The sequence below is a fragment of the Eubalaena glacialis genome, chromosome 6 (genome assembly GCF_028564815.1).
Source record: "Eubalaena glacialis isolate mEubGla1 chromosome 6, mEubGla1.1.hap2.+ XY, whole genome shotgun sequence".
NCBI lineage: Eukaryota > Metazoa > Chordata > Mammalia > Artiodactyla > Balaenidae > Eubalaena > Eubalaena glacialis.
Window position 1 is genome coordinate 39,461,908 of NC_083721.1, and position 27,083 is coordinate 39,488,990.

Here is a 27,083-nt window from a genome sequence, read left to right on the forward strand (position 1 = left end):
CAAAAATAGATTAAATTAATAAATAGATAAATAATAAATCTTTTAAAAAATGATATATATCTAGTGGGAAACTTGGAGAAATAAATAAGTTAATATATAAAAAACACACAGATTTGTACTTGACAATAGCAAGGGCTAAGTGTTCATGTTAGATATGATTATTTTAGAGCTCATCTGTAGTATTTAGATTATAGACAGAGAAACTCCATGAATTATTTCTTCAACTTGTTGGTTCTGAAAATACAAAGTTTTGAGAATAAAACTAGCTAAATATCAATAAATCTGTTTTTCAGTAGTTCTCACACAGGGTAAAATAATGTGCTTGTCTCAGTAAAAATGCACAGAAATGTAAATATTCAGCATAATTCTGCTCTTACTTGATACACTTAAACACACACGTGCACACACACACTCTTTTAGGGTGGATTAAGAAGTTTATAGAGGAGATGGCTAGTAAGTCTGGTAGTGGTTTTTGTACCCCACATACAGAAATCTTGGACCTGACATCACATGTACATTAAAACCCGAATATAAGAATCATCTATTATGCTTGTTAAAAATTTTTCCTATTTATATAGTAATATGTATTATTCTCAAGGTAACCTTCTAGGAGATAGGTTGATGCAAACCATTCTGGTTATTTTAACTTGTAATTCAAGTATCGTACTTAGGCATGGAGGCCCAACAGGTAGAATTGCCTATATTACTAAGAAATTATGGGTTTACAATCCATACAATTATTCTACCTCTTTTCTATTTTAATTACTTTCTCTCTTTATATTTTTTTCCCAAAACAAGGAACTATCTGTAATTTATCCATAATTACTACCTTTACTTTAGAACTTCTAATAAATACATTTTATTGGACTAACTTTGGAGAAGTACAAGCACCCATTTCACAAGTTAGATACTCACTTTGCTGAGTTAAACTTGCTCTTATATTCTGCCAGGGCTCAGTACCATCCATTCTAATTCTGCCTTTAGGATATATTTGTTTAGGTTAGTGTGTTGAATGTCTAGTCTTGGTTGGAGCTTTTCTAAATGGACCCTCTACACTGCATCCAGAATTATCTTACTATGACAAGGGTCTAATCCAGCCACTTTTTCTGCTTAAGCACTTCTGATTGAAAGTCCTAACCTGGAGGATAAGTTTAAAATCCGATTTCCTTGGCCTATAAGAAAGCTCCTGGCAGTGAATTCTTACAAATCAGATGGTTTTCTATGTGAAAGGCTTGGTTTATGTTAGAATGTTCTTCTTAAATACTCTCCTTCGGTTAAATTGTTTTATTACCTACATGCATCTCTTTCTGAATTCTGACATAATTAGTTAGTGAGTGAGTTAGTTTCTCTTAATTTCTTACCATTTTATTTGTGTTTTGGATAAACATATCCTCAGGGAGGTCAGAGACTAACATACTAGTCATTAATATTGGTTGGTTGTTTTTAACATTGTAGCCTTATGAGAAACGCATAATGTTTTCATTACAAATATTTTTATAAAATATCTTAATTTTTGACAAATTTGGCTTCTGCTCTGAATGCCAGATTTATTCATAAACTAGGTAGAGAGGGGACTTTTTTTTATATGTAAAAACATGAAATTTTGATCTTATAAACACCATACTTTAAAATCATCTGAATCAAGACTAGAATGAAAATCAAGAGAAAACCATATACAGAATCAGCGTTTGGTTCTGTGTTCTATTCAGAAGTAGTGAAGCTTTGTTTTTTCTGTGTTCTTCAATGCATGGCCATTAATAGAGCATTTATTATTCCTACACTTGCATTCATCTATATAGCTCTTTATTTGTTTATAACTCGTATTTTGCATGTTTACATAGTTTGTCTTTATAATGATATGGTGAACTTCCTGAGTTCTCTAAAATGTTTTTATAGGTGTATAGGCAAATACGCTGTATTTAGTACTCTATACAGAATGCGAGTTCATTACTATTGCTGTGCTCTATACGTGTGAAGTGAAAGTTTGCTCTAAAATCCCTCAGCAGATACACCTCACTGAAAGGAGTGTTCTATCCTTATCTTGCACTCTTGTCTTTTCAGAAATCAAAATTTGACTTCCTATTATCATGTAACAATTTTTACTATAATATCACTTGAGATTTTTTAAAAAGACACTCCCTAGTGTAAAGAATTGGAAAAGATAGGCTAATCAAATCCAGTTAAATTCAATTCGATAAGAAATTGTTAAAATGTGTCCCAATTATACAGCATTCTATGGTGCATGAGTGAATATCCAAATGAAGAAAGCAAGAACCTTGACCTGGAGATGTTTAAAATGCCTTTGGGGTGATAAAACCAGCTATGAGGAGTACTTTCCTATAAAGAGGAATGTATAACATTATGTAAATCCCAAAGTAGTTATTACAGTCAAGGGAAAGTATTATTTTCCATATGTTTTAACTAAGCACTGGCCAGTTCAGCATATTGACACTGTGTTAAGTTTCAGACTCTGTATGATGGAGGTAGGGGCTTTCAAAGTGACTTCTGATTTCAGGAGGAGTCATTGTTCTGTACATTTTTTTCTCCATTATTATCTAACATATGAATTTAATCACCAAGTTTCTGGGAGAAAGTTGTTTCATAGTCCTAGCTGATCACATTTTCTTGGCCATGGTATTTCCATGTTAGATTATACAGCATGGTTCTCAAACTTTAGCAGGCATCATCATCACCTCCAGGGTCTGTTAAAACTCAGATTATAGGGGCCTGACCCCAGAATTTCTGATTGAGTAGATCTGGGTTGGAAACCGAGAACATATATATTTAGCAGTGTGTTGAATTGGTGAGTGATGAGGATGCTCCTGCCTGGGGACCACACTGGTGTATAGAGAACTTAATGTTGACAAGTATCAGTAACATATTGAAGTCTTGCCTCTGTCTCTGAACTTTAGTTTTCTCTTCTAATAAATGAGGATTATAAAGCTTGCCTCAAAGTGCTATTGCAAGGATTTCATACAAGCCAATATGTATAAAGTGTTTTCACAGTATAAGGAATCACTGAATATATTTTAGATATTATTATTATTGTTATCATTATTATTACTATCTTGAGCAAACCATGATTGGTGAGTTGTAACAATCCCTGCATTAGTCCTGGAAATATAACCAAAACAGAATTATTTCTTTAAGGTATTTACTTTTGGGGGATGGACATATAAACATAAGATCTAACAAGTATAGTAACAGACATGTGAACTGGCTACAGTTTTTGTACAAAACGAGAAACAGAGATGTGCCCTACTTTGTGGCAGAGGTAAAGACGAGAGTTCATTGATGAATGAGAGTACTCAGTAAGTATATGTTAAATGAATAAGTGGATCTTAAACGATGAATGGAATTCACTATATGGGTTGTGGGTAAAAGTAGGTGGTAGATCATTCTAAAGAAGGAAACCATGTGTTTATACAGAGTAAAAGCATGTGATTGTTTGAAGGAACTGAAACTTTCTGTTTGATACAGACATGAGAGATAAACGGGAAGGTAGGGGCCAGTTAAGTCATGGAAGATCTTTTACTCCAGATTAAGGAGTTTGGAATTTATTTTGTAGGCAGTGGTGAAACACTTTCTTCTATAGGCTTTAAACAGTGGAATGAATAATCATAATTTTCATCTGACTCTCCTTTTTCCTCCCGATGAGTCTGACTCAGAAATCCCTTTGGTGCCTCTGGGCAGCTCTGTATTCAAAACTGCAGGGGGTTTCACTGTAGCTTTTAATCTTCTGTGTAACTAGGAAGTTGGAAATTTTGCCATTCAGTGTAAGGAAAAAATGTGTATTGCCTTCCTAAATCTATCAGTGTCCTGAGAACTTGTATAAACTTTCCATTCCATGTATAAGTTTAGTAACTTGTAGTTTGAGCAGTTATCATCATAAAATCTTAAGATTTTCTTTTCCAGCCAACTAGTTTTTACATGAATGTGTTAGGCAGAATTCTATGAGAACCCTCAATGACCCACATTTTTGTATAATCTTTTCCCCTGGAGTGTAGGAAGGACTTGAGAATATATGTGATATCACTGCCTTGATCATGTTGATCATGTTACCTTACATGGCAAAAGGGATTTTACAGATATAATTATGGATCCCTTTTGAGTTCATCAAAGGGAGATTACTAAGGGAAACCTGACATAATGAGGTGAAGTTTTTATAAAAGAATAAAGAGTCAGACATCCTCCTCCTGGCCTGGAAGAAAGCAAATAGCCACGTGTGTACTGTCTATAGGGGCCATGTGACAAAGAACTGAGGGTGACCTCTAGGAGCTGAAAGCTGTTCCTGAGTGACAGCTAGTGAGAAAATGGGGACCTCGGACATACAGCGTCAAGGAAGTAAATTTGCCAACAATCAGTGAATTTGTAGAGGACTCTAAAACCTAGATGGGAATCACAGCCTCAGCCAACACCATGATTTCAGCCTGGTGACACTGAGAAGAGGACCAGGATAAGCCCTATCTGGACTCTTAATCCATAGAAATTGTGAGATAATAAATGCATATTGCTTTAGGACACTAAGCTTTTAATCATTTATTATGCACCAGTAACAGGAAACTGAGATCCAGAAAGGCAGAATGATTTCTCATAGTCACACATCTGACAAAGAATGAGCTTGAATATTCCAGTTCTAAGACCCAGCACTTGAATTGGAGAAGAAAGCTGAAGGCTGGAAGAATATTTAAGGGACATTTCAAACATGAATTAGTAAGGCCCTGAACTAATGGATGAAATGGCATTTTTTTAAATGGATGGATTTAAAAGAGAAGACAAATTTCAGGTGAACTTGGTGAATGAGTCTGGGAGATGGAGCAAAAACAAGGGTCAAAGACAACACAATTTGGGTGCCAACACAACTTGGTTAGTGAACATGTGGAAATAAGAAAGGCATTAGGAGAAATTAGTTCAGAAATAAATGATAATATGTTTATTCTTTGAGGTTGAAGTAACTATATATTGGTAGAATCTAAAAGTTAAACTTGGCAGGCTTTTGGAGTTAGGTGACTTATGATTAAGAAAGGGATTCTGACAACACAAAGGTCTATCATCTCTTATGAAGGACATTTTTAGTTTTAGCCTCTATAAATAGTTATCACCCTTTATTTGTGCAGCACACTCCCAACAGAAACCCCCTCAGTACTTCCTTCTGACCCTGAGAATCATGCTATGTAGTAACCTGCATATTCATCAAAGCCTGACTTTGTGGGGAGTCACTGAAGCTTGTCAGTGCCTAACAGTATTGCCTGTATTCTACAAGTGTTATTTACTTAGTATACATTGTTTGTTTCAGATGTTGGACCATCAAGCTTAAGCTGACTTTAGCTGTGTTGCCCTGTGTGAACAGGACTCTTCACATACACTTTAGTGTTAATCAAAAATAATGCAGCAGCTCATTTTCAAGTTGGCTAAATATAGTATAATTGTACTATAAGCTACTTAGTAAATAATTTTTCAGCATTTGGAAACTTGAGAGTGAATTTCTGAATGTTGTGTTTCTTAAAAGGTAGCCTTTAGACTGCTCGGATTAGAATCACCTGAGGTACTAGTTAGAAAAATGAAGATTCCTGGTCTCAATGTAGACCTTTAAAATCAGAATTTCTGGCTGTCGAGCCTAGAAGTCCTAATTTTTATTAAGTACCTCTGTTGACGCTTAGGCTCACTATAGTTTGAGAATGCATAGAATTAGAAACCAGTAAGCCAAGTATTAATAGATACTCAAAGAAAGAAAGAGAGGAGGTCCTAATCTAATAAGTTTAGAAAATGACTCGATATTCTGTGTCCTTTATGAATCTATTCTTAGAGGGAGATTCTCTAAAACTAAATCAAAATGCACTTTAGTGCTTTAACATTTCTGAGAATTAATGCAAATTTCTGTTAGACAACATCTTAGCAGTATTCTTTGGCCATATGATTTTTAAAATTTGTTTTGTGTTTCTTGCATTGAACTTTGTGGAATCTACTTTGAGAAACAGTAATTATATATTTAATTTAAATACTCTCCCTGGTGTTGTAAAACTAGTTTTGGCCTAATACTTCATTTAATGTCAGTTGCACAAAGCCTTAATTTAAACAAGTGAAATACTAACATGTAATGCAGAGATTGTGAATTCTCTCGAGCTAAACATAAAAGAAAATAAAAAGGAGATATTTGTGTGCCCTGAGCTTAAAGCTCCTGTATCACGTGTGATAAGGATTAATTAAAAGTGTTAGTGTTTAAACTTACAGAGTATACCATATATCAATGATTTTTTGAGTTCTTTTGTTTAAACTTACCGCTTTGAAAGTGTCCTTACCATTTAAATCTGAATCATGCTGGACCCTGTATTAAATGAGAAAAAGAAATAGCATTAGTAATACCTGTAAGTGAGGGGTGTGTGTGTGTGTACATACAACTTGGGGTTTTCTAAATGCTGTTGACTGTATTACCTCAAGACTCTCTCAAGATACAATGAGATACATAAAACATCTTTCTGGAAAGAGATAAAACAGTTGTTTCATCTGAGTGTGAATGGCTGATGAAAGCAAATGATCACCAAAAATCTTTGAGAAACTTTTTTAAATTTTCTTATTTTTTAAAAGCAACTTTATTGAGATATAATGGACAAAAAACAATCTACACATATTTTATGTGTGCAGTTTGGTATTATTTCACAAGTGTATATGGTGATGAGACCATCACTATGATCAAGATAATGAACAAATTCATCATCTACAAAAGTTTGTTCATACACCTTCATGATTCCTTCCTCCTGGCCTTCTTTGCCCACCCCCCATCTCACTTCCAGGAAACCACTATTCTACTTTATGTCATTATAGATTACATTTTCTAGAATTTTATATAAATCAAATCATATAGTATATACTCTTCTTTGATTTAGTTCCCTCAGGATGCATATTCTGAGATTCATCCATGTTGCATATATAAAGGTTGTTGCTGTCTATTGCTGATTCATATTCTATTGTATGCATCTGTACTATAATTTGTTTATCCATGTATCTGGGGATAGACATTTGGGTTGTTTACAGTTTGGGGCCATTGCAGTAAAGCTGCTATGAACATTTGGGTGTAAGTCTTTGTATGTATCTATGCTCTTATTTCTCTTGTGTAAATGCCTAGGAGCAGAATGGCTGGGTCATATAGAAGACACATGTTTAATTTTTAAAGGCATTTCCAAACGATTTTTCAAAGTGGTTGTACTCCTTCATGAAATCCAACTTTTAAATTTTAGTTTTATTATTTTTTACTTTTTTAAATCACGCTTTGGTATTATATGTAAGATGTTTTTGCCTAATCCAAGATCACAAAGAATTACTTCCAAAAATTTCATATTTTTAGGTTTTGCATGTATTTTGAGTGATTTTATATTTTCAATGCCCTTGTCTTTTCTTTCTCTCAGCTGTATTATTTCTAGGTCAGTTTTGATAGATTGATTGATCCATTATAGATAGCATTTTCCTGCTTCTTTGAATGCAGAGTATTTTTTGATTGGATTCCAGACATTATAAGTTTTACCTTTCTGGTACTGAATGTTCTCCTATTCCTATAAGTATTCTTAAGCTTTGTTCTGGTTAAGTAGTTTAGAGTTTAATACTTTCAGAGCTTCTTTTAAATTTCTTAGGTGGGACCAGAGCAGCTTTTATTCTTAGAATTACTTAATTCTCATTACTCAGATAAAATCCTCTGAGTGCCCAGGGTACCAATTATGAGTTTTTTCCAGTCAGGTTAGTTAGAACAGGCATTATTCCCTGCCTGCGTAAGCATCATGTACTATTTCCTCTAATCCTTTTTGATAGTTCTTGTCCTAGCCCCAAACACTTTCTTCACACAGATACACCGATCAATAATTACTTTGCCAAATACTGCGAGGGACACTGCAGATGTCTGGAGTCATCTCTTTGTTAAGCTCTTTCGTTTTTGATACTCTGCCCTATAAACTCTAGCTGCTGTGGCCTTCTTAGACACCCAGCTCCATCAGCATAACTTGGGGACGCCACCAGGGTCTGCATGGGTTTCCCTCCACACACCACAGTCTAGAAAATCTCTCAAGGCATTAAGCAGGGACAAATTTTAGGGTTCATCTCATTCATTTTCCATCTCTCTGGGATAACTGTCCATTATTGTTACGTTCAGTATCTTGAAAACTCTTGTTTTCAGATAAGAGGTAGATCCAACTTTGTTATTCTGCTAGGCTGGAAGCAAAAGTTATTTTGCCTTTGTTTTTGAAATGTAGAGAATACTTTTATCTAAATGGTAGTATGTTTTAATTTTGTCTGACTGCTTATTTGTTTTAAGATGATATAATACATTTAAGGGGATGAACATGAATAAGTGTAAAATGTGTCCATACTCACTTTGACAAAATATTTTAGATTAATAATTCTGCTAGTTTTAAAGCTAAAAATTATTTAATTTAGCTATAGAAATTCAGTGCTGTTATACATTATTGTGGGAATGGAAAGAAAAGTTCCAGCATGTATATATAATGACATAAGTAAGTATAAATCTTTGACTGGATTTCACTTATTGTCAAGAATGAGCATTCTATCAACAAAATAATGTTTTTCTTTGTTGTAAATTCATGTTTTTAATCAACGTTTTTATTTATTTATTTATTTTATTTTTTTCACACACACACACACACACACACACACACACACACACACACTGTATTTTATTTTTACAAGAGATAAACTGACACCAAGCATTGTAAATGGGTGACCACAACAAAAGCAACAATGATTGCAATTACCAAACACGAAACACACTCATACTATGTCATAATATTGACATTCTGTCCAGTAATCCTCCACTGTAACAGCTCCTTTACTTTGCAGTGAAAATTGATTTGTATATTCTTTGCCTCTGAGTCCTTGTGGGATTTTTTTTTTTTATTCAAACAGAAAGTCACAAAAATTATAATCATCCTCATCAGTTCACTCAGTCCCATGTAGTTAATTTTTTTTTTCATCTTGATCTTTTCTTAGCACTTTTATGAATTCATCAGTTTTCCATTAGAGTTCTGAAAATGCTTATTCATTCAGTTCAGCAGTACAGTCAGTTACCAGAAACCTGTACTTGTCAGAGTCTTTTCCATGAATTCCTTGAAGATGAAAACCTTTTATAGGAACATTTTTGCAAAAGCATCAGAGTACACCCAGAACTGTCTGAAAATGACCACGGTTAAAGATTTGATGAAAGTTCATAATAATGCAATTGACAAGGAAATTTAGTTATTTCTGAGATATACATTTTAAAGTAATAACTAGACTTATGACTTATAACATTATACCAGAACATAGAAGATTTTTAGAAATTTCATGTAATATCTGAAACATTTACATTAACATATTTCCATACAAATAACCCAAAGAAAGTTTAGTATTAGTTGTTTTTGTTTGTTTGTTTGTTTTTTTATACTGCAGGTTCTTATTAGTCATCAATTTTATACAAATCAGTGTATACGTGTCAATCGCAATTGCCCAATTCAGCACACCACCATCCCCACCCCACCACGGTTTTCCCCCCTTGGTGTCCATATGTTTGTTCTCTACATCTATGTCTCAACTTCTGCCCTGCAAACTGGTTCATCTGTACCATTTTTCTAGGTTCCACATACATGCGTTAATATACGATATTTGTTTTTCTCTTTCTGACTTACTTCACTCTGTATGACAGTCTCTAGATCCATCCACGTCTCAACAAATGACTCAATTTCATTCCTTTTTATGGCTGAGTAATAGTCCATTGTATATATGTACCACATCTTCTTTATCCATTCATCTGTCGATGGGCATTTAGGTTGCTTCCATGACCTGGCTATTGTAAGTAGTGCTGCAATGACCATTGGGGTGCATGTGTCTTTTTGAATTATGGTTTTCTCTGGGTATATGCCCAGTAGTGGGATTGCTGGATCATATGGTAATTCTATTTTTAGTTTTTAAAGGAAACTCCATACTGTTCTCCATAGTGGCTGTATCAATTTACCTTCCCACCAACAGTGCAAGAGGGTTCCCTTTTCTCCACACCCTCTCCAGCATTTGTTGTTTGTAGATTTTCTGATGATGCCCATTCTAACTGGTGTGAGGTGAGACCTCATGGTAGTGTTGATTTGCATTTCTCTAATAATTAGTGATGTTGAGCAGCTTTTCATGTGCTTCTTGGCCATTTGTATGTCTTCTTTGGAGAAATGTCTATTTAGGTCTTCTGCCCATTTTTGGATTGGGTTGTTTGTTTCTTTAATATTGATCTGCGTGAGCTGTTTATATATTTTGGAGATTAATCCTTTGTCCGTTGATTTGTTTGCAAATATTTTCTCCCATTCTGAGGGTTGTCTTTTCGTCTTGTTTATGGTTTCTTTTGCTGTGCAAAAGCTTTGAAGTTTCATTAGGTCCCATTTGTTTATTTTTGTTTTTATTTCCATTACTCTAGGAGGTGGATCAAAAAAGATCTTGCTGTGATTTATGTCAAAGAGTGTTCTTCCTATGTTTTCCTCTAACAGTTTTATAGTGTCTGGTCTTACATTTAGATCTCGAATCCAATTTGAGTTTATTTTTGTGTATGGTGTTAAGGAGTGTTCTAATTTCATTCTTTTACATGTAGGTGTCCAGTTTTCCCAGCACCACTTATCGAAGAGACTGTCTTTTCTCCATTGTATATCCTTGCCTCCTTTGTCATAGATTAGTTGACCATAGGTGTGTGGGTTTATCTCTGGGCTTTCTATCTTGTTCCATTGATCTATGTTTCTGTTTTTGTGCCAGTACCATATTGTCTTGATTACTGTAGCTTTGTAGTATAGTCTGAAGTCAGGGAGTCTGATTCCTCCAGCTCCGTTTTTTTCCCTCAAGACTGCTTTGGCTATTCGGGGTCTTTTGTGTCTCCATGCAAATTATAGGATGATTTGTTCTAGTTCCATAAAAAATGCCATTGGTAATTTGATAGGGATTGCATTGAATCTGTAGATTGCTTTGGGTAGTATAGTCATTTTCACAATGTTGATTCTTCCAATCCAAGAACATGGTATATCTCTCCAACTGTTGGTGTCATCTTTAATTTCTTTCATCAGTGTCTTATAGTTTTCTGCATACAGGTCTTTTGTCTCCCTAGGTAGGTTTATTCCTAGGTATTTTATTCTTTTTGTTGCAATGGTAAATGGGGGTGTTTACTTAATTTCTCTTTCATATTTTTCATCATTAGTGTATAGGAATGCAAGAGATTTCTGTGCATTAACTTTGTATCCTGCTACTTTACCAAATTCATTGATTAGCTCTAGTAGTTTTCTGGTGGCATTTTTAGGATTCTCTATGTATAGTACCATGTCATCTGCAAACAGTGACAGTTTTATTTCTTCTTTTCCAATTTGTATTCCTTTTATTTCGTTTTCTTCTCTGATTGCCGTGGCTAGGACTTCCAAAACTATGTTGAATAATAGTGGTGAGAGTGGACATCCTTGTCTCGTTCCTGATCTTAGAGGAAATGCTTTCAGTTTTTCACCATTGAGAATGATGTTTGCTGTGGCTTTGTCGTATATGGCCTTTATTATGTTGAGGTAGGTTCCCTCTATGCCCACTTTCTGGAGAGTTTTTTTCATAAATCGGTGTTGAATTTTGTCAAATGCTTTTTCTGCATCTATTGAGATGATCATATGGTTTTTATTCTTCAGTTTGTTAATATGGTGTATCACATTGATTGATTTGCGTATCTTGAAGAATCCCTGCATCCCTGGGATAAATCCCACTTGATCATGGTGTATGATCCTTTTACTGTGTTGTTGGATTCTGTTTGCTAGTATTTTGTTGAGGATTTTTGCATCTATATTCATCAGTGATATTGGTCTGTAATTTTCTTTTTTTTGTAGTATCTTTGTCTGGTTTTGGTATCCGGGTGATGGTGGCCTCATAGAATGAGTTTGGGAGTGTTCCTTCCTCTGCAATTTTTTGGAAGAGTTTGAGAAGGATGGGTGTTAGCTATTCTCTAAATGTTTGATAGAATTCACCTGTGAAGCCATCTGGTCCTGGACTTTTGTTTGTTGGAAGATTTTTAATCACAGTTTCAATTTCATTACTTGTGTTTGGTCTGTTCATATTTTCTGTTTCTTCCTGGTTCAGTCTTGGAAGGTTATACCTTTCTAAGAATTTGTCCATTTCTTCCAGGTTGTCCATTTTATTGGCATATAGTTGCTTGTAGTAGTCTCTAAGGATGCTTTGTATTTCTGCAGTGTCTGTTGTAACTTCTCCTTTTCGTTTCTAATTTTATTGATTTGAGTCCTCTCCCTCTTTTTCTTGATGAGTCTGGCTAATGGTTTATCAATTTTGTTTATCGTCTCAAAGAACCAGCTTTTAGTTTTATTGATCTTTGCTATTGTTTTGTTTGTTTCTATTTCATTTATTTCTCCTCTGATCTTTATGATTTCTTTCCCTCTGCTAACTTTGGGTTTTGTTTGTTCTTCTTTCTCTAGTTCCTTTAGGTCTAAGGTTAGATTGTTTACTTGAGACTTTTCTTGTTTCTTGAGGTAGGCTTGTATAGCTATAAATTTCCGTCTTAGAACTGCTTTTGCTGTGTCCCATAGGTTTTGGATCATCGTGTTTTCATTGTCATTTGTCTCTAGGTATTTTTTGATTTCCTCTTTGATTTCTTCAGTGATCTCTTGGTTATTTAATAGCGTATTGTTTAGCCTCCATGTGTTTGTGTTTTTTACGTTTTTTTCCCTGTAATTCATTTCTAATCTCATAGCGTTGTGGTCAGAAAAGATGCTTGATATGATTTCAGTTTTCTTAAATTTACTGAGGCTTGATTTGTGACCCAAGATGTGATCTATCCTGGAGAATTTCCCCTGCACACTTGAGAAGAAAGTGTAATTTGCTGTTTTGGGATGGAATATTCTGTAAATATCAATTAAATCTATCTTCTATTGTGTCATTTAAAGCTTCTGTTTCCTTATTTATTTTCATTTTGGATGATCTGTCCATTGGTGTAAGTGAGGTGTTAAAGTCCCCCACTATAATTGTGTTACTGTTGATTTCCTCTTTTATAGCTGTTAGCAGTTGTCTTATGTATTGAAGTGCTCCTATGTTGGGTGCATATATATTTATAATTGTTATATCTTCTTCTTGGATTGGTCCCTTGATCGTTATGTAGTGTCCTTCCTTGTCTCTTGTAACATTCTTTATTAAACAACGTTTTTAACTTAAGGATTAAAGCAAGTGCAAATCTCACTCATCCAGAAATCATCAGCCAGAAAACAATCTTGAGATTATAATAACATAAATATTCAAATGTACTAGCTTTTTAGCTCACATCTGCTAATGGAGGGACTCAATCACTGTTCAAATTCTCCTCAGGTTATTTCCAAAAGATACTTTATGGCTTCTTCATGTGCTAAGAAAGATGCCTCTCCCATTCATTAGCTTTAGATTCTTCATGGAAATGCAATTCTTTGTGGTTTTGTGGCATGTGAGGAGAGAAGGTCTTGTCCCAATCATCTTTAGCAAATGATCTTCCTGGGACCCAGGAAGATATTTTATGAAATTTATGAATCTGATTATTCTAAAAATGATTATTTAATTCTTTGATCAATAAAAGCCAAAAGAGATAAGAGATAAGAAGGGAGAAGAATAATAGAAGAAAAAATGAAAAAATAGTAATTTATTTATGAATTTTATGAACATGTGAATGGTATTGAACCTTATGAACATCCCAGTGGATAGTTGGAATTTAAAAGTGATATGTTGCTCAGAAAACAAGATAACCTGTTGAAAAATAATCAACAAAACTATGAGAGAGAGAGAAGCAGTGTATTCAGAAAGCTAATTTTATATTACAGATGTTTTACTGATGCAAATGAATCATTTTCACAAGAGGTTGATGAGGGGCAGGTTTATTTTTTCTTACATGTGCTGAATGCTACAAGATTTTATAAAATAAATTGTTTGATGACTAGAAAATTGCATCATCACAGGTGTTTCAAAGGAGTCACACTTGCCTGCTGCTTATAGAATTTACTCAAATGGATAGATATTTTTTTAGTTTCTTATAGAGTTTACTCTAATGGATGGGCTTTTTAAAAATTTTCTGCCATCTTTTATCATCTTTTGGGCCTACAATAAAACACCTTTTTCAATAGAAAATCAATCTTTCAATCTTCAGTAGAAGGAAGGACATTATAATCTACACAAGTATAGTGACTACCCTGAGGCATCAGGCTCAGAGTCAGGATTTTTTTTTTTTTTTCCCAGTCACATGGTATTATCTTTTTGATTCAGCCTAAGGATGTAGTGCACAAAATATAAAATCTTTTCTTAGAAGCAGTTACAAGTGAAAGTTGACTTCTCATGTCTAAACATTTGGCTAATGGCACTGAGGTTCACTCAACCTACTCTCAAGTGAAAAGAGGTTATTGTAAGGTTTTCCTGACCATTGCCAAGTGAAAGGAGCACAACGGAACCTTTATAGCCATAAAGGTTATTCCCTGGATATAAACAGTTCACTGATTGACTGGCTTCATAGTGACTTAGCTTCTTTTTGTCTATAAGTACACCCAGCTATCTGCTTCTTCCTCTGTTTTGCACACCTTTTCTCTACATCATGAATCATGCTCTCTCATTAGATTGGCTAAATCATGGCTTTCCGAGAATTAGCTGTAGGATATACATGTGCCTCTGTGTGTGTGTGTACGTGTGTATACATGTGTGTGCTCAAGCATGTGTTTTTACTTCAATTTCTTTGAACTCTTCAGGGTTTTCAATCACATTAAGATATATGATAGAGATTCTGAAACAGGCTAGTTAACTACATTGGTTCTGTTTGGGGTTAAAGTTTCATGCTTTCCACCCTGGAGATTAGGCAACTGGGGGTCAGGTACCTCTTCAGGTTTAATCACATCTTGCTGAAGTCACATGCTACAGAGCATGGCGATTTCTGGGCAAGGAATGTCTACCAAAGAAATTACATAGCAGAGGGATTTACTCTTAAAAGGCAAATCTGGTTATGGCAAACACCATGAATTCAAATTCATCAAGTACAGACACTATAGAGGGTTACAAACTTATTTTCACATATTGATATAATTTTTAGATTTTATGACTGTAATTCTGTTAGATGTAAAATATTAAGGAGTGTCTAATAAAATATTGTGCTCTGGGATTAAATATGGGAAGTGCTGATATTTCCTCCCTACCCTACTTCCTTTTTGGGTTTTATTCATGAACAATTGATAGGGTATAAACTAAGCCCAAAGTGCCCAAGATAAATTCCACAAGTTATGCAGGATATACCTCACAGTTCATGAACAAGCTGCGTAAGTCAGAAAGAGGGAAACCTTGTTGAAACTGACAAAAGCTCCTTTTTAGCTCATTACATTAGTGGTACAGAAATAATAAGTAATATTCATATGCTACTGAATATTCAAAGAACGTGATAATAAAATTAAGAAGATTTTCTTGAGAACAAGCTAATCTCTCTCTTGGGCTATCACAATTAGTAACTAATCTCCCGAGTAACCATTTTTCTCCTAAATAGTCTATCTCCCGTACTCTTTTCAAAAGAGATATCTGATGAGGTGAGTTTCAGAGACGCTATCTGATATTGTTAGTCTTTAAACAATTATTCTCTTTGGTATTTTGAACATGCTAATAGTTTTAAAAATATTTAAATAATATAGTTGCATATCTGTCTCTCTCACCAGACTGGGATTCCTTTCTTCATTTAACTTTTGACAGGCAGAGTCTGGCATGGTGTCAAACACATGGTACGAGCGCAAGGTACCATGGAGATTATATGGAGAATAAGTGAATCATTTGGGTTAAAGTGTTCTCAAGACTTTACTCTAATAATTTTTAAAGGTGGTGACTCTCTTCTTTACTCGATACTCTCCTGGACTGAGCAAACCAGTTCTTGGTGTTCTTCTTAGGTGCACACCACTAAATACAGAGCTAAATAAATAAAAATATATAATTAAATATAGAATGAATTAATCACTTGGGTGAAAGTGATCTAAGACTTTAATTCAGTAATTTTCAAAGGAGATGACTCTGCTCCTTACGGATGATTCTACTGAACTGAGCAATATACTTCTTAGTGCTCTTCTAAGGTATTAAATATTGATAGGTATTTTGTATTAAGATGTTTAAATTTTCCTGAGCCATCAAGCAGTGACTGAACTAGGTCCAGTGTTTCTGAGGGAGAGTGACTCATAACTCATCATGTTCTAGAAGGATTTGTGTAAATACAAAAAAACACTGATTAACATAAAAGGTAAGGATATTGAATATGATACAACAGCTAAATTAATGTAGAAATGTGAGATGGAACCTAAAGTGAGATCAGTAAGCAAATACTTCTTACAAAGACTTTCACATTTGCCAGCGGTGAATCACAAAATTTAATTAGTACTCTTTAGCTAGTACAAAAAGAGAGACATGATCAGTTAATTACTATGTTCACAAACCATTTGTACAAAGAGATCTAACATTTCCTGGTACTGAGAGTCGAGAGAGAAGATAATTCCTCTCTGAGTTCACATGTTTTAGACAGAAGTGTCTATATTGAAATGATTTGGCCATAGGGTAAATACAACAAGGTTCATACAGTGAGTCCTTGTAGCACCTCTGAACATAGACCTGTGGAATTACATTTAAGAGAAAATTGATAAAAACTCTAACCTTCTACTTTGGCTGAAAAATTGAAAAAGAGAATCATGCCCCCTTAATCAATCCTCCATAAATACCCCTTCATCAATCCTCCATAAATATTATTTTACTCATCTGAGCTTTTGAAATCTATTAACAAGAACTGAGTTTCAATAAAATTCCTTGTCAAGTGAAACAATTCTTTTGTATTGCTAGTTAATGGTAGAGCCATAGCTTTACAAATCAGGATTATGAGTGGCACATTCTTATAAAAGTGGAATGTTATGAAAAGGATTTATAAAAGTCTACCCCTATCAGATTGGAGTTATATGAAGGAATACTCATAGGCACTAATGAAATTTGCCTCAAGAATTTGTTTTGAGGTCTCCTCCAGTGAACAAATGAAAGTGGAGATTAAAGTTCTACCATGTAAGACATGGCCTCAGTATTTTTGGTCTGGAGAAAGTTTAAAGCAGATATAAAATCAACTGCTTACCTTGAATATTAAATAAAGATGATTTGTAAAAAGTCCTGCTTTGCACCTTTGTTAATGCTTCTGCTTTGGCAGCAAGATTTCTCCTCCTGCCCATCTCCGCTCCTACACCTCACAACCACCTTGCCTTCTTCCAGCTGACTTTACGTTTTCAAAGTTGAGAGAGAAGGCGTCTAAAGCATTCAAATGCCATAGAAAACTTCTTTCATATTGTTCAGCAGCAAGTTTAGCAGTAATTTCTCATCTCTTCCAGAAAATAACTGTCAATCAGTTAGTAAAAAACATTTAAAATTTTATTGAGGGGGCACCTTCAAGAAGGTAGATCACCTTCCTCCCCACAAACACATCAAAACTACATCTACATGAGGAACAATTACTACAGAACACTGGCAGAAGACCTCAGACTTCCCAAAAGATGCCCTCAGGCAACCTACACGCAGAGGCAGGGCCAAATCCAAAGCCGAACCCCAGGACTTGTGCGAACAAAGAAGAGAAAGGGAAATCTCTCCCAGCAGCTTCAAGAGCAGAGGATTAAATCTCCACAATCAACTTGATGTACCCTGCATCTCTGGAATACCTGAATAGACAGCGAATAATCCCAAAATTGAGGCGGTGGACTTTGGGAACAACTGTAAACTTGGGGTTTGCTTTCTGCATCTAATTTGTTTCTGGTTTTCTGTTTATCTTAGTTTAGTATTTAGACATTATTATCATTGGTAGGTTATTGATTTGGTTGCTCTCTTCCTTTTTTTAATTTATATATATATATATTTATATATATATATATGTTTTTTTCTCTTTTTGTGAGTGTGTATGTGTATGCTTTTTTGTGTGATTTTGTCTGTATGGCTTTGCTTTTGCCATTTGTCCTAGGGTTCTGACTGTCCTTTTTTGTTTGTTTGTTTATTTATTTTTTTCTAGTATAGTTTTTAGCACTTGTTATCACTGGTGGATTTGTTTTTTGGTTTGGTTGCTATCTTCTTCTCTCTTTTTTTAATTAATTTTTAATTTTTTAAAATAATTTTTTTCTATTTTAATAGCTTTATTTTATTTTATTTTATTTATTTATTTTCTTTCTTTTTCTCCCTTTTCTTCTGAGCTGTGTGGCTGACAGCATCTTGGTGCTCTGGCCGGGTGTCAGACCTGAGCCTCTGAGGTGGGAGAGCCAAGTTCAGGATATTGGTCCACCAGAGACCTCCCGACCCCACATAATATCAAACAGTGAAAGCTCTCCCAGAGATCTCCATCTCAACTCTAAGACCCAGCTCCACTCAACGACCAGCAAGCTACAGTGCTGGACACCCTATGCCAAACAACTAGCAAGACAGGAACACAAACCCACCCATTAGCAGAGAGGCTGCCTAAAATCAAAATAAGTTCACAGACACCCCAAAACACACCACCAGACATGGTCCTGCCCACCAGAAAGACAAGATCCAGCCTCATCCACCAGAACATAGGCACCACTCCCCTCCAACAGGAAGCCTACACAACCCACTGAACCAACGTTACCCACTCGGAGCAGACAACAAAAACAACGGGAACTACAATCCTGCAGCCTGCAAAACGGAGATTCCCAAACACAGTAAGTTAAGCAAAATGAGAAGACAGAGAAATACACAGCAGATGAAGGAGCAAGGTAAAAACCCAGCAGACCAAACAAATGAAGAGGAAGTAGGCAGTCTACATGAAAAAGAATTCAGAGTACTGATAGTAAAGATGATCCAAAATCTTGGAAATAGAATGGAGAAAATACAAGAAACATTTACCAAGGACCTGGAAGAACTAAAGAGCAAACAAACAATGAGAACAACACAATAAATGAAATTAAAAATTCCCTAGAAGGAATCAATAACAGAATAACTGAGGCAGAAGAACGGATAAGTGACCTGGAAGATAAAAGAGTGGAAATAACTACTGCAGAGCAGAATAAAGAAAAAAGAATAAAAAGAATTGAGGACAGTCTCAGAGACCTCTGGACAACGTGAAACACACCAACATTCAAATTATAGGGGTCCCAGAAGAAGAAGAGAAATAAAAAGGTACTGAGAAAATATTTGAAGAGATTATAGTTGAAAACTTCCTTCATATGGGTAAGGAAATAGTCAATCAAGTCCAGGAAGCACAGAGTCCCATACAGGATAAATCCAAGGAGAAACACGCCAAGACACATATTAATCAAACAATCAAAAATTAAATACGAAAAAAAAATATTAAAAGCAGCAAGGGAAAAGCAACAATTAACATACAAGGGAAACCCCATAAGGTACAGCTGATCTTTCAGCAGAAACGCTGCAAGCCAGAAGGGAGTGGTAGGACATATTTAAAGTGATGACAGGGAAAAACCTACAACCAAGATTACTCTACCCACAAGGATCTCATTCAGATTTGACAGAGAAATTAAAAGCTTTACAGATAAGCAAAAGCGAAGAGAATTCAGCATCACCAAACCAGCTTTACAACAAATGCTAAAGGAACTTCTCTAGGCAGGAAACACAAGAGAAGGAAAAGACTTACAATAACAAACTCAAAACAATTAAGAAAATGGTAATAGGAACATGCATATTGATAACTACTTTAAATGTAAGTGGATTAAATGCTCCAACCAAAAGACACAGACTGGCTGAATGGATACAAAAGCAAGACCCATACATATGCTGTCTACAAAAGACCCACTTCAGACCTAGGGACACCTACAGACTGAAAGTGAGAGGATGGAAAAAGATATGCAAATGGAAATCAAAAGAAAGCTGGAGTAGCAATTCTCATATCAGACAAAATGGACTTTAAAATAAACACTATTACAAGAGACAAAGAAGGACACTACCTAATGATCAAGGGCTCAATCCAAGAAGAAGGTATAACAATTGTAAATATTTATACCCCCAGCATAGGAGTACCTCAATACATAAGGCAAATGCTAACAGCCATAAAAGGGGAAATCGACAGTAACACAATCATAGTAGGGGGCTTTAACACCCCACTTTCACAATGGACAGATCATCCAAAATGAAAATAAACAAGGAAACAGAAGCTTTAAATGATACATTAAACAAGATGGACGTAATTGATATTTATAGGACATTCCATCCAAAAACAGCAGATTACACTTTCTTCTCAAGTGCTCATGGAACATTCTCCAGGATAGATTACATCTTGGGTCACAAATCAAGCCTTGGTAAATTTAAGAAAATTGAAATCGTATCAAGTATCTTTTCCGACCACAACACCATGAGACTAGATATCAATTACAGGAAAAAATCTGTAAAAAATACAGACACATGGAAGCTAAACAATACACAACTAAATAACCAAGAGATCACTGAAGAAATCAAAGAGGAAATCAAGAAATACCTAAAAACAAATGACAATGGAAACATGATGACCCAAAACCTAAGGGATGCAGTAAAAGCAGTTCGAAGAGGGAAGTTTATAGCAATACAATCCTACCTCAAGAAACAAGGAACATCTCAAATAAACAACCTAACCTTACACCTAAAGCAATTAGAGAAAGAAGAAAAAAAAAAGCCACAGTTAGCAGAAGGAAAGAAATCATAAAGATCAGATCTGAAATAAATGAAAAAGAAATGAAGAAAAGATAGCAAAGATCAATAAAACTAAAAGCTGGTTCTTTGAGAAGATAAGCAAAATTGATAAACCCTTAGCCAGACTCATCAAGAAAAAAAGGGAGAAGACAAATCAATAGATTTAGAAATGAAAAAGGAGGAGTAACAACTGACACTGCAGAAATACAAAGGATCATGAGAGATTACTACAAGCAACTATATGCCAATAAAATGGACAACCTGGAAGAAATGGACACATTCTTAGAAATGCACAACCTTCTGAGACTGAACCAGGAAGAAATAGAAAAAAAAAAAAAAACAGACCAATCACAAGTAATGAAATTGAAACTGTGATTAAAAATCTTCCAACAAACAGAAGCCCAGAACCAGATGGCTTCACAGGCGAATTCTGTCAAACATTTAGAGAAGAGCTAACACCTATCCTTCTCAAACTCTTCCAAAATATAGCAGAGAGAGGAACACTCCCAAACTCATACTATGAGGCCACCATCACCCTGATACCAAAACCAGACAAAGATGCCACACACACACAAGAAGACTACAGGCCAATATCACTGATGAATATAGATGCAAAAATCCTCAACAAACTACTAGCAAACAGAATCCAACAGCACATTAAAAGGATCATACACCATGATCAAGTGGGATTTATCCCAGGAATGCAAGGATTCTTCAATATATGTAAATCAATCAATGTGATAAACCATATAAACAAACTGAACGAGAAAAACCATATGATCATCTCAATAGGTGCACCCATTTATGATAAAAGCCCCCAGAAAGTAGGCATAGAGGGAACTTACCTCAACATAATAAAGGCCATATATGACAAACCCACAGCCAACATCATTCTCAATGGTGAAAAACTGAAACCATTTCCTCTAAGATCAGGAACAAGACAAGGTTGCCCACTCTCACCACTATTATTCAACATAATTTTGGAAGTGTTAGCCACAGCAATCAGAGAAGAAAAAGAAATAAAAGGAATCCAAATCGGAAAAGAAGTAAAGCTGTCACTGTTTGCAGATGACATGATACTATACATAGAGAATCCTAAAGATGCTACCAGAAAACTACTAGAGCTAATCAATGAATTTGGTAAAGTAGCAGGATACAAAATTAATGCACAGAAATCTCTTGCATTCCTATACAGTAATGATGAAAAATCTGAAAGAGAAATTAAGAAAACACTCCCATTTACCATTACAACAAAAAGAATAAAATACCTAGGAATAAACCTGCCTAAGGATACGAAAGACCTGTATGCAGAACACTACAAGACACTGATGAAAGAAATTAAAGATGATACAAACAGATGAAGAGATATGCAATATTCTTGCATTGGAAGAATCAACATTGTGAAAATGACGATACTACCCAAAGCAATCTACAGATTCAGCACAATCCCTCTCGTACTACCACTGGCATTTTTCACAGAACTAGAACAAAAAATTTCACAACTTGTATGGAAACACAAAAGACCCCACATAACTAAAGCAATCTTGAGAAAGAAAAACAGAGCTGGAGGAATAAGGCTCCCTGACTTCAGACTATACTACAAACTGACAGTAATCAAGACAGTATGGTACTGGCAGAAAAACAGAAATATAGATCAATGGAACAGGATAGAAAGCCAGAGATAAACCCATGCACATATGGTCACCTTATCGTTGTTAAAGGAGGCAAGAATATATAATGGAGAAAAGACAGCCTCTTCAATAATTGGTGCTGGGAAAAACTGGACAGCTACATGTAAAAGAATGAAATTAGAACACTCCCTAACACCATACACAAAAATAAACTCAAAATGAATTAAAGACCTAAATGTAAGGCCAGACACTATCAAACTTTTAGAGGAAGACATAGGCAGAACACTCTATGACATAAATCACAGCAAGAATCTTTTTGACCCACCTCGTAGAGCAATGGAAATAAAAACAAAAATAAACAAATGGGACCTAATGAAAGTTAAAAGCTTTTGCACAGCAAAGAAAACCATAAACAAGATGAAAAGACAACCCTCAGAATGGGAGAAAATATTTGCAAATGAAGCAACTGACAAAGGATTAATCTCCAAAATATACAGGCAGCTCATGCAGCTCAGTATCAAAAAAACAAACAACCCAATCCAAAAATGGGCAGAAGACCTAGACATTTCTCCAAAGAAGATATACAGATTGCCAACAAACACATGAAAGGATGCTCAACAACACTAATCATTAGAGAAATGCAAATCAAAACTACAATGAGGTATCACCTCACACCTGTCAAAATGGCCATCATCAAAATATCTATAAACACTAAGTGCTGGAGAGGGTGTGGAGAAGAGGGAACCCTCTTGCACTGATAGTGGGAATGTAAATTGATACAGCCACTATGGAGAACATTATGGAGGTTCCTCAAAAAACTAAAAATAGAACTACCATATGACCCAGTAATCCCACTAGTGGGCATATACCCTGAGAAAACCATAACTCAAAAAGAGTCATGTACCATGATTTCATTGCGGCTCTATTTACTATAGCCAGGACATGGAAGCAAGCTAAGTGTCCATTGACATATGAATGGATAAAGAAGATGTGGCACATATATACAATGGAATATTACTCAGGCATAAAAAGAAACGAAATTGAGTTATTTGTAGCTTGGTGGATGGACCTAGAGAGTGTTGTACAGAGTGAAGTAAGTCAGAAAGAGAAAAACAAATACCGTATGCTAACACATATATACGGAATCTAAAAAAAAAAAAAAAGAATGGTTCTGAAGAACCTAGGGGCAGGACAGGTGAAAGATGCAGACATAGAGAATGGACTTGAGGACACGGGGAGGGGGAAGGGTAAGCTGGGACGAAGTGAGAGAGTGGCATAGACATATATACACTACCAAATGTAAAATAGATAGCTAGTGGGAAGCAGCTGCATAGCACAGGGAGATCAGCTCGGTGGTGCTTTGTGTCCACCTAGAGGGGTGGGATAGGCAGGGTGGGAAGGAGATGCAAGAGGGAGGCGATATGGGGATGTATGTCTATGTATAGCTGATTCACTTTGTTATACAGCAGAAACTAACACACCATTGTAAAGCAATTATACTCCAATAATGATGTTTAAAAAATTAAATCCTGTAGTACTCTTAAGCTGAAGAAAAAAATTTCCCAACAATCCCTTCAAGACAAACTGGTTTTAAAATCTGTCTAGTTTACTAAGTTAACTAGACATAGTTACTTTATGTCAATCTTTTTAAATGATGCGAAAGCTGGTTATCTTCTAAAAATGATGCATTTACTTTTAGAAATTTTGATCTATAAAACTTCTTTTAAACAAGAATCACGTAACATATCCATTTGTCCAATATGTTCGTTCCAAATTTTTGGCAATAAAGCCAAGTTATCTCATTTAATGCTCACATATTCTCTTCTGTATGGCAAGAAGACCTGCATTCAGCTTACTTACAATGGTGCGAAACAATTAAAGTACCATTAATAACAGTGATATGGATTCAGAATAAATTTCTTGAATTCTCCTGTTGAAACTGTCATCTGATTCTTCAAAATCACTTACAAATCCAGACTCTGAAAATAGTAGAAGAGTTCATGTTCTATATAAGCAGCGATGTCTGTAGCTTTGCTCATGGCCAGAGAATTAAAGGCCCAAATAGTTCAGGAGAAGTCACATAATATCCTACATAATTCCCAAGAGATATCTCCAAATTATGAGAAGGTATGATCCTTCCAGTACTGGTAACAAGGCAGAAGCTGTATTTAAATCCCTGCATTGGGACTTCCCTGGTGGCGCAGTGGTTAAGAATCCGCCTGCCAATGAAGGGGACACGGGTTCGAGCCCTGGTCCGAAAGATCCCACATGCTGCGGAGCAACCAAACCCGTGCGCCACAACTACTGAGCCTGCACTTTAGAGCCCGCGAGCCACAACTACTGAGCCCGCGTGCTGCAACTACTGAAGCCCACACACCTAGAGCCGGTGCTCTGCAACAAGAGAAGCCACCGCAGTAAGAAGCCTGAGCACCTCAACGAAGAGTAGGCCCCGCTCCCCGCAACTAGAGAAAGCCTGCGCACAGCAACGAAGACCCAACACAGCTAAAACTAAATAAATAAATTTTTTTTTTTAATAAAAATAAATAAATAAATCCCTGCCTTGTTCCCAGTGTGGCGTATAGGCTTTGCAATGGATTAAAGGAAACTGGCCCTCTTTAGGTGCAGGTCTGATAGAGAGGGCTACCAAGGACACAGGACAAGATTTCCCTTTATAAAAATGGGAGTATCTTCATTCTGGATCTGTTCAAAGGGGATCAAAATCACCTAAGTGCAGAAAGCAAAAATGTCACAAAAGTTCAGATTACACTGCTCAAGGTGATTAGAACCATTGTGGAGACAAGGTAACTTCTGAAGAAACCTCACCTTAGAGGATTTTCCTTCTAAAAGTCTAGTACAAAGGTGGCCAGAAACTACAGATATAGAGGCAGATAAACCTAATATTATAAATCTGGAAAGATGGATATAGAGATATCTCCTGAGATCTGATATTTTATGAAAAGATTTGATTGTAAAAACGTCCAGATAACTCTTTGCTTTGTTCCGTAGTTAACTTAGGGTTTTTATTTATTTATTTAATTTTAAAATGTTTATTGAAATATAGTTGACTTACGATGTTGTGTTAGTTTCAGGTGTACAGCAAAGTGATTCAGTTATACATATATAAAGATAAATATATATATTCTTTTTTAACATTCTTTTCCATTATTATAGGATATTGAATATATTTCCCTGTGCTATACAGTAGCACCTTGTTGGTTATCTATTTTACATATAGTATAGTGTGTATACTTTAATCCCAAACTCTGGTTTTTAAATGTATTAATTTGGGGGGCTCCAGCAGTCTAACTCACAATTATATTTGCCATTTTTCTTCATACCTTAGCTCTTAGTGAGATAAAAGATCTAAAATCCCAAATATAAACAGATTGCTATTATACATTTTGTCTGATAAAGATACATAATATAAAAATTGATACAAAATCTTTACTTTGAGACTTCACCAAGAAATGTTCAGGAAAATAACTTTTGTTGAGAAGCATACTTGAGGAATTCTCCCAGGCAGATGTTTAGAAATATTTTTATTACAGAAAATTTCTAACACATGCAATGTAAACACAGTAGTATAATGAGACCTTTTGCAACCACCCACCAAAAGCAACCACAGTTCTGATTACTTAAGAGCAATCTCTTAAATGTCCAGAATCTCCTTTGGAAAAAGAGAGTGACTTCAAGGATTATGATGAATGTAATCTTACAAATTCCTCTGTTTATTGTTTGCTCATACGTTTTGCTTTTGCCGACCATTATACCAACACATTATATAATACATGACATGAGTATTTTGAAAAATGTAAATAAAAGGAAGAAATATATGTGGAAATAGTAAAAGTAGAATGTAAGCTTATGGAGAGTGGCAATAAAAAGAGAGAAAGTTGAGTAAAGTTAATCCCAATGTTCACTCACTTTTGGTCATATCACCTATGATGTTGATGTATACGTTATACCCTTGCTCTTCAAAATATGTCTTTGGGCCAGTAGCAGACCTTCAGGCTCTACCGCACAACTATTGAATCAGAATCTGCATTTTAACAAGATCCAAAGGTGATTCAGATGAACATTCCATTTTGAGGAATACTGCTCTAGATCACAATGTGATGAAGTAATGGTGTGACTTGCCAAAGAAGAAAAAAATGGAAACTCTCTAAAACAAGACAGAACATGGAATCAGCAAATTAGCTATGCAATATAAAGAAATTTCTGTTGATTCTGTAACTGTGGAATGCATCAGTTATTTTATAAAGCTAGAAAGCAAAATAAAAATAAATTTTAAGTACTGTTTCCTGTTTGGGGGGGAGGAGGTCAGCATAAAATGTGGGGAAAGATACTATGATTGGCTCTTCTCAGTGCTTTTTCCTGTTCATCTTATGCCTTCTAGTAACCCTATAAGCTGTCACATAAGCTAATGTTAAAAGCAACAAATTATACTTTTGTTTATTTCATTTGAATGATGCTTTTAATATTTTATGTTATATACAATTGCTCTCAGATTTTATGTGTCCAATTAATATTACATAAAATGATACTTTTGTAAAGGAAACAGCTAAAGGAAGCAGATGTGTGGGTTCTTAAAATGCAGCTGTTATTAAAATTAAACAATTAGCAGTGATATTTTGGAATAATTTCTTATATATTGTATAATATAAAAGTGGTTTGTCGAGAGATCTAAATTTTCTTACACTGCCACTGCTTAGAGCTATGAACAAGAAAACACTGAACATAGATTTATAGGAAAGGATATAAAATATAAAAATGAGGCAACATTTT

General features: G+C 35.2%; 1 protein-coding gene across 1 annotated transcript in view; it reads left to right on the plus strand.

Annotated features, from left to right (window-relative positions):
• The window catches only part of CADM2 (cell adhesion molecule 2), a 243,622-nt gene that overhangs the window by 86,259 nt on the left and 130,280 nt on the right, over nt 1–27,083 (plus strand). The gene's annotated exons all lie outside the window — the stretch shown is intronic.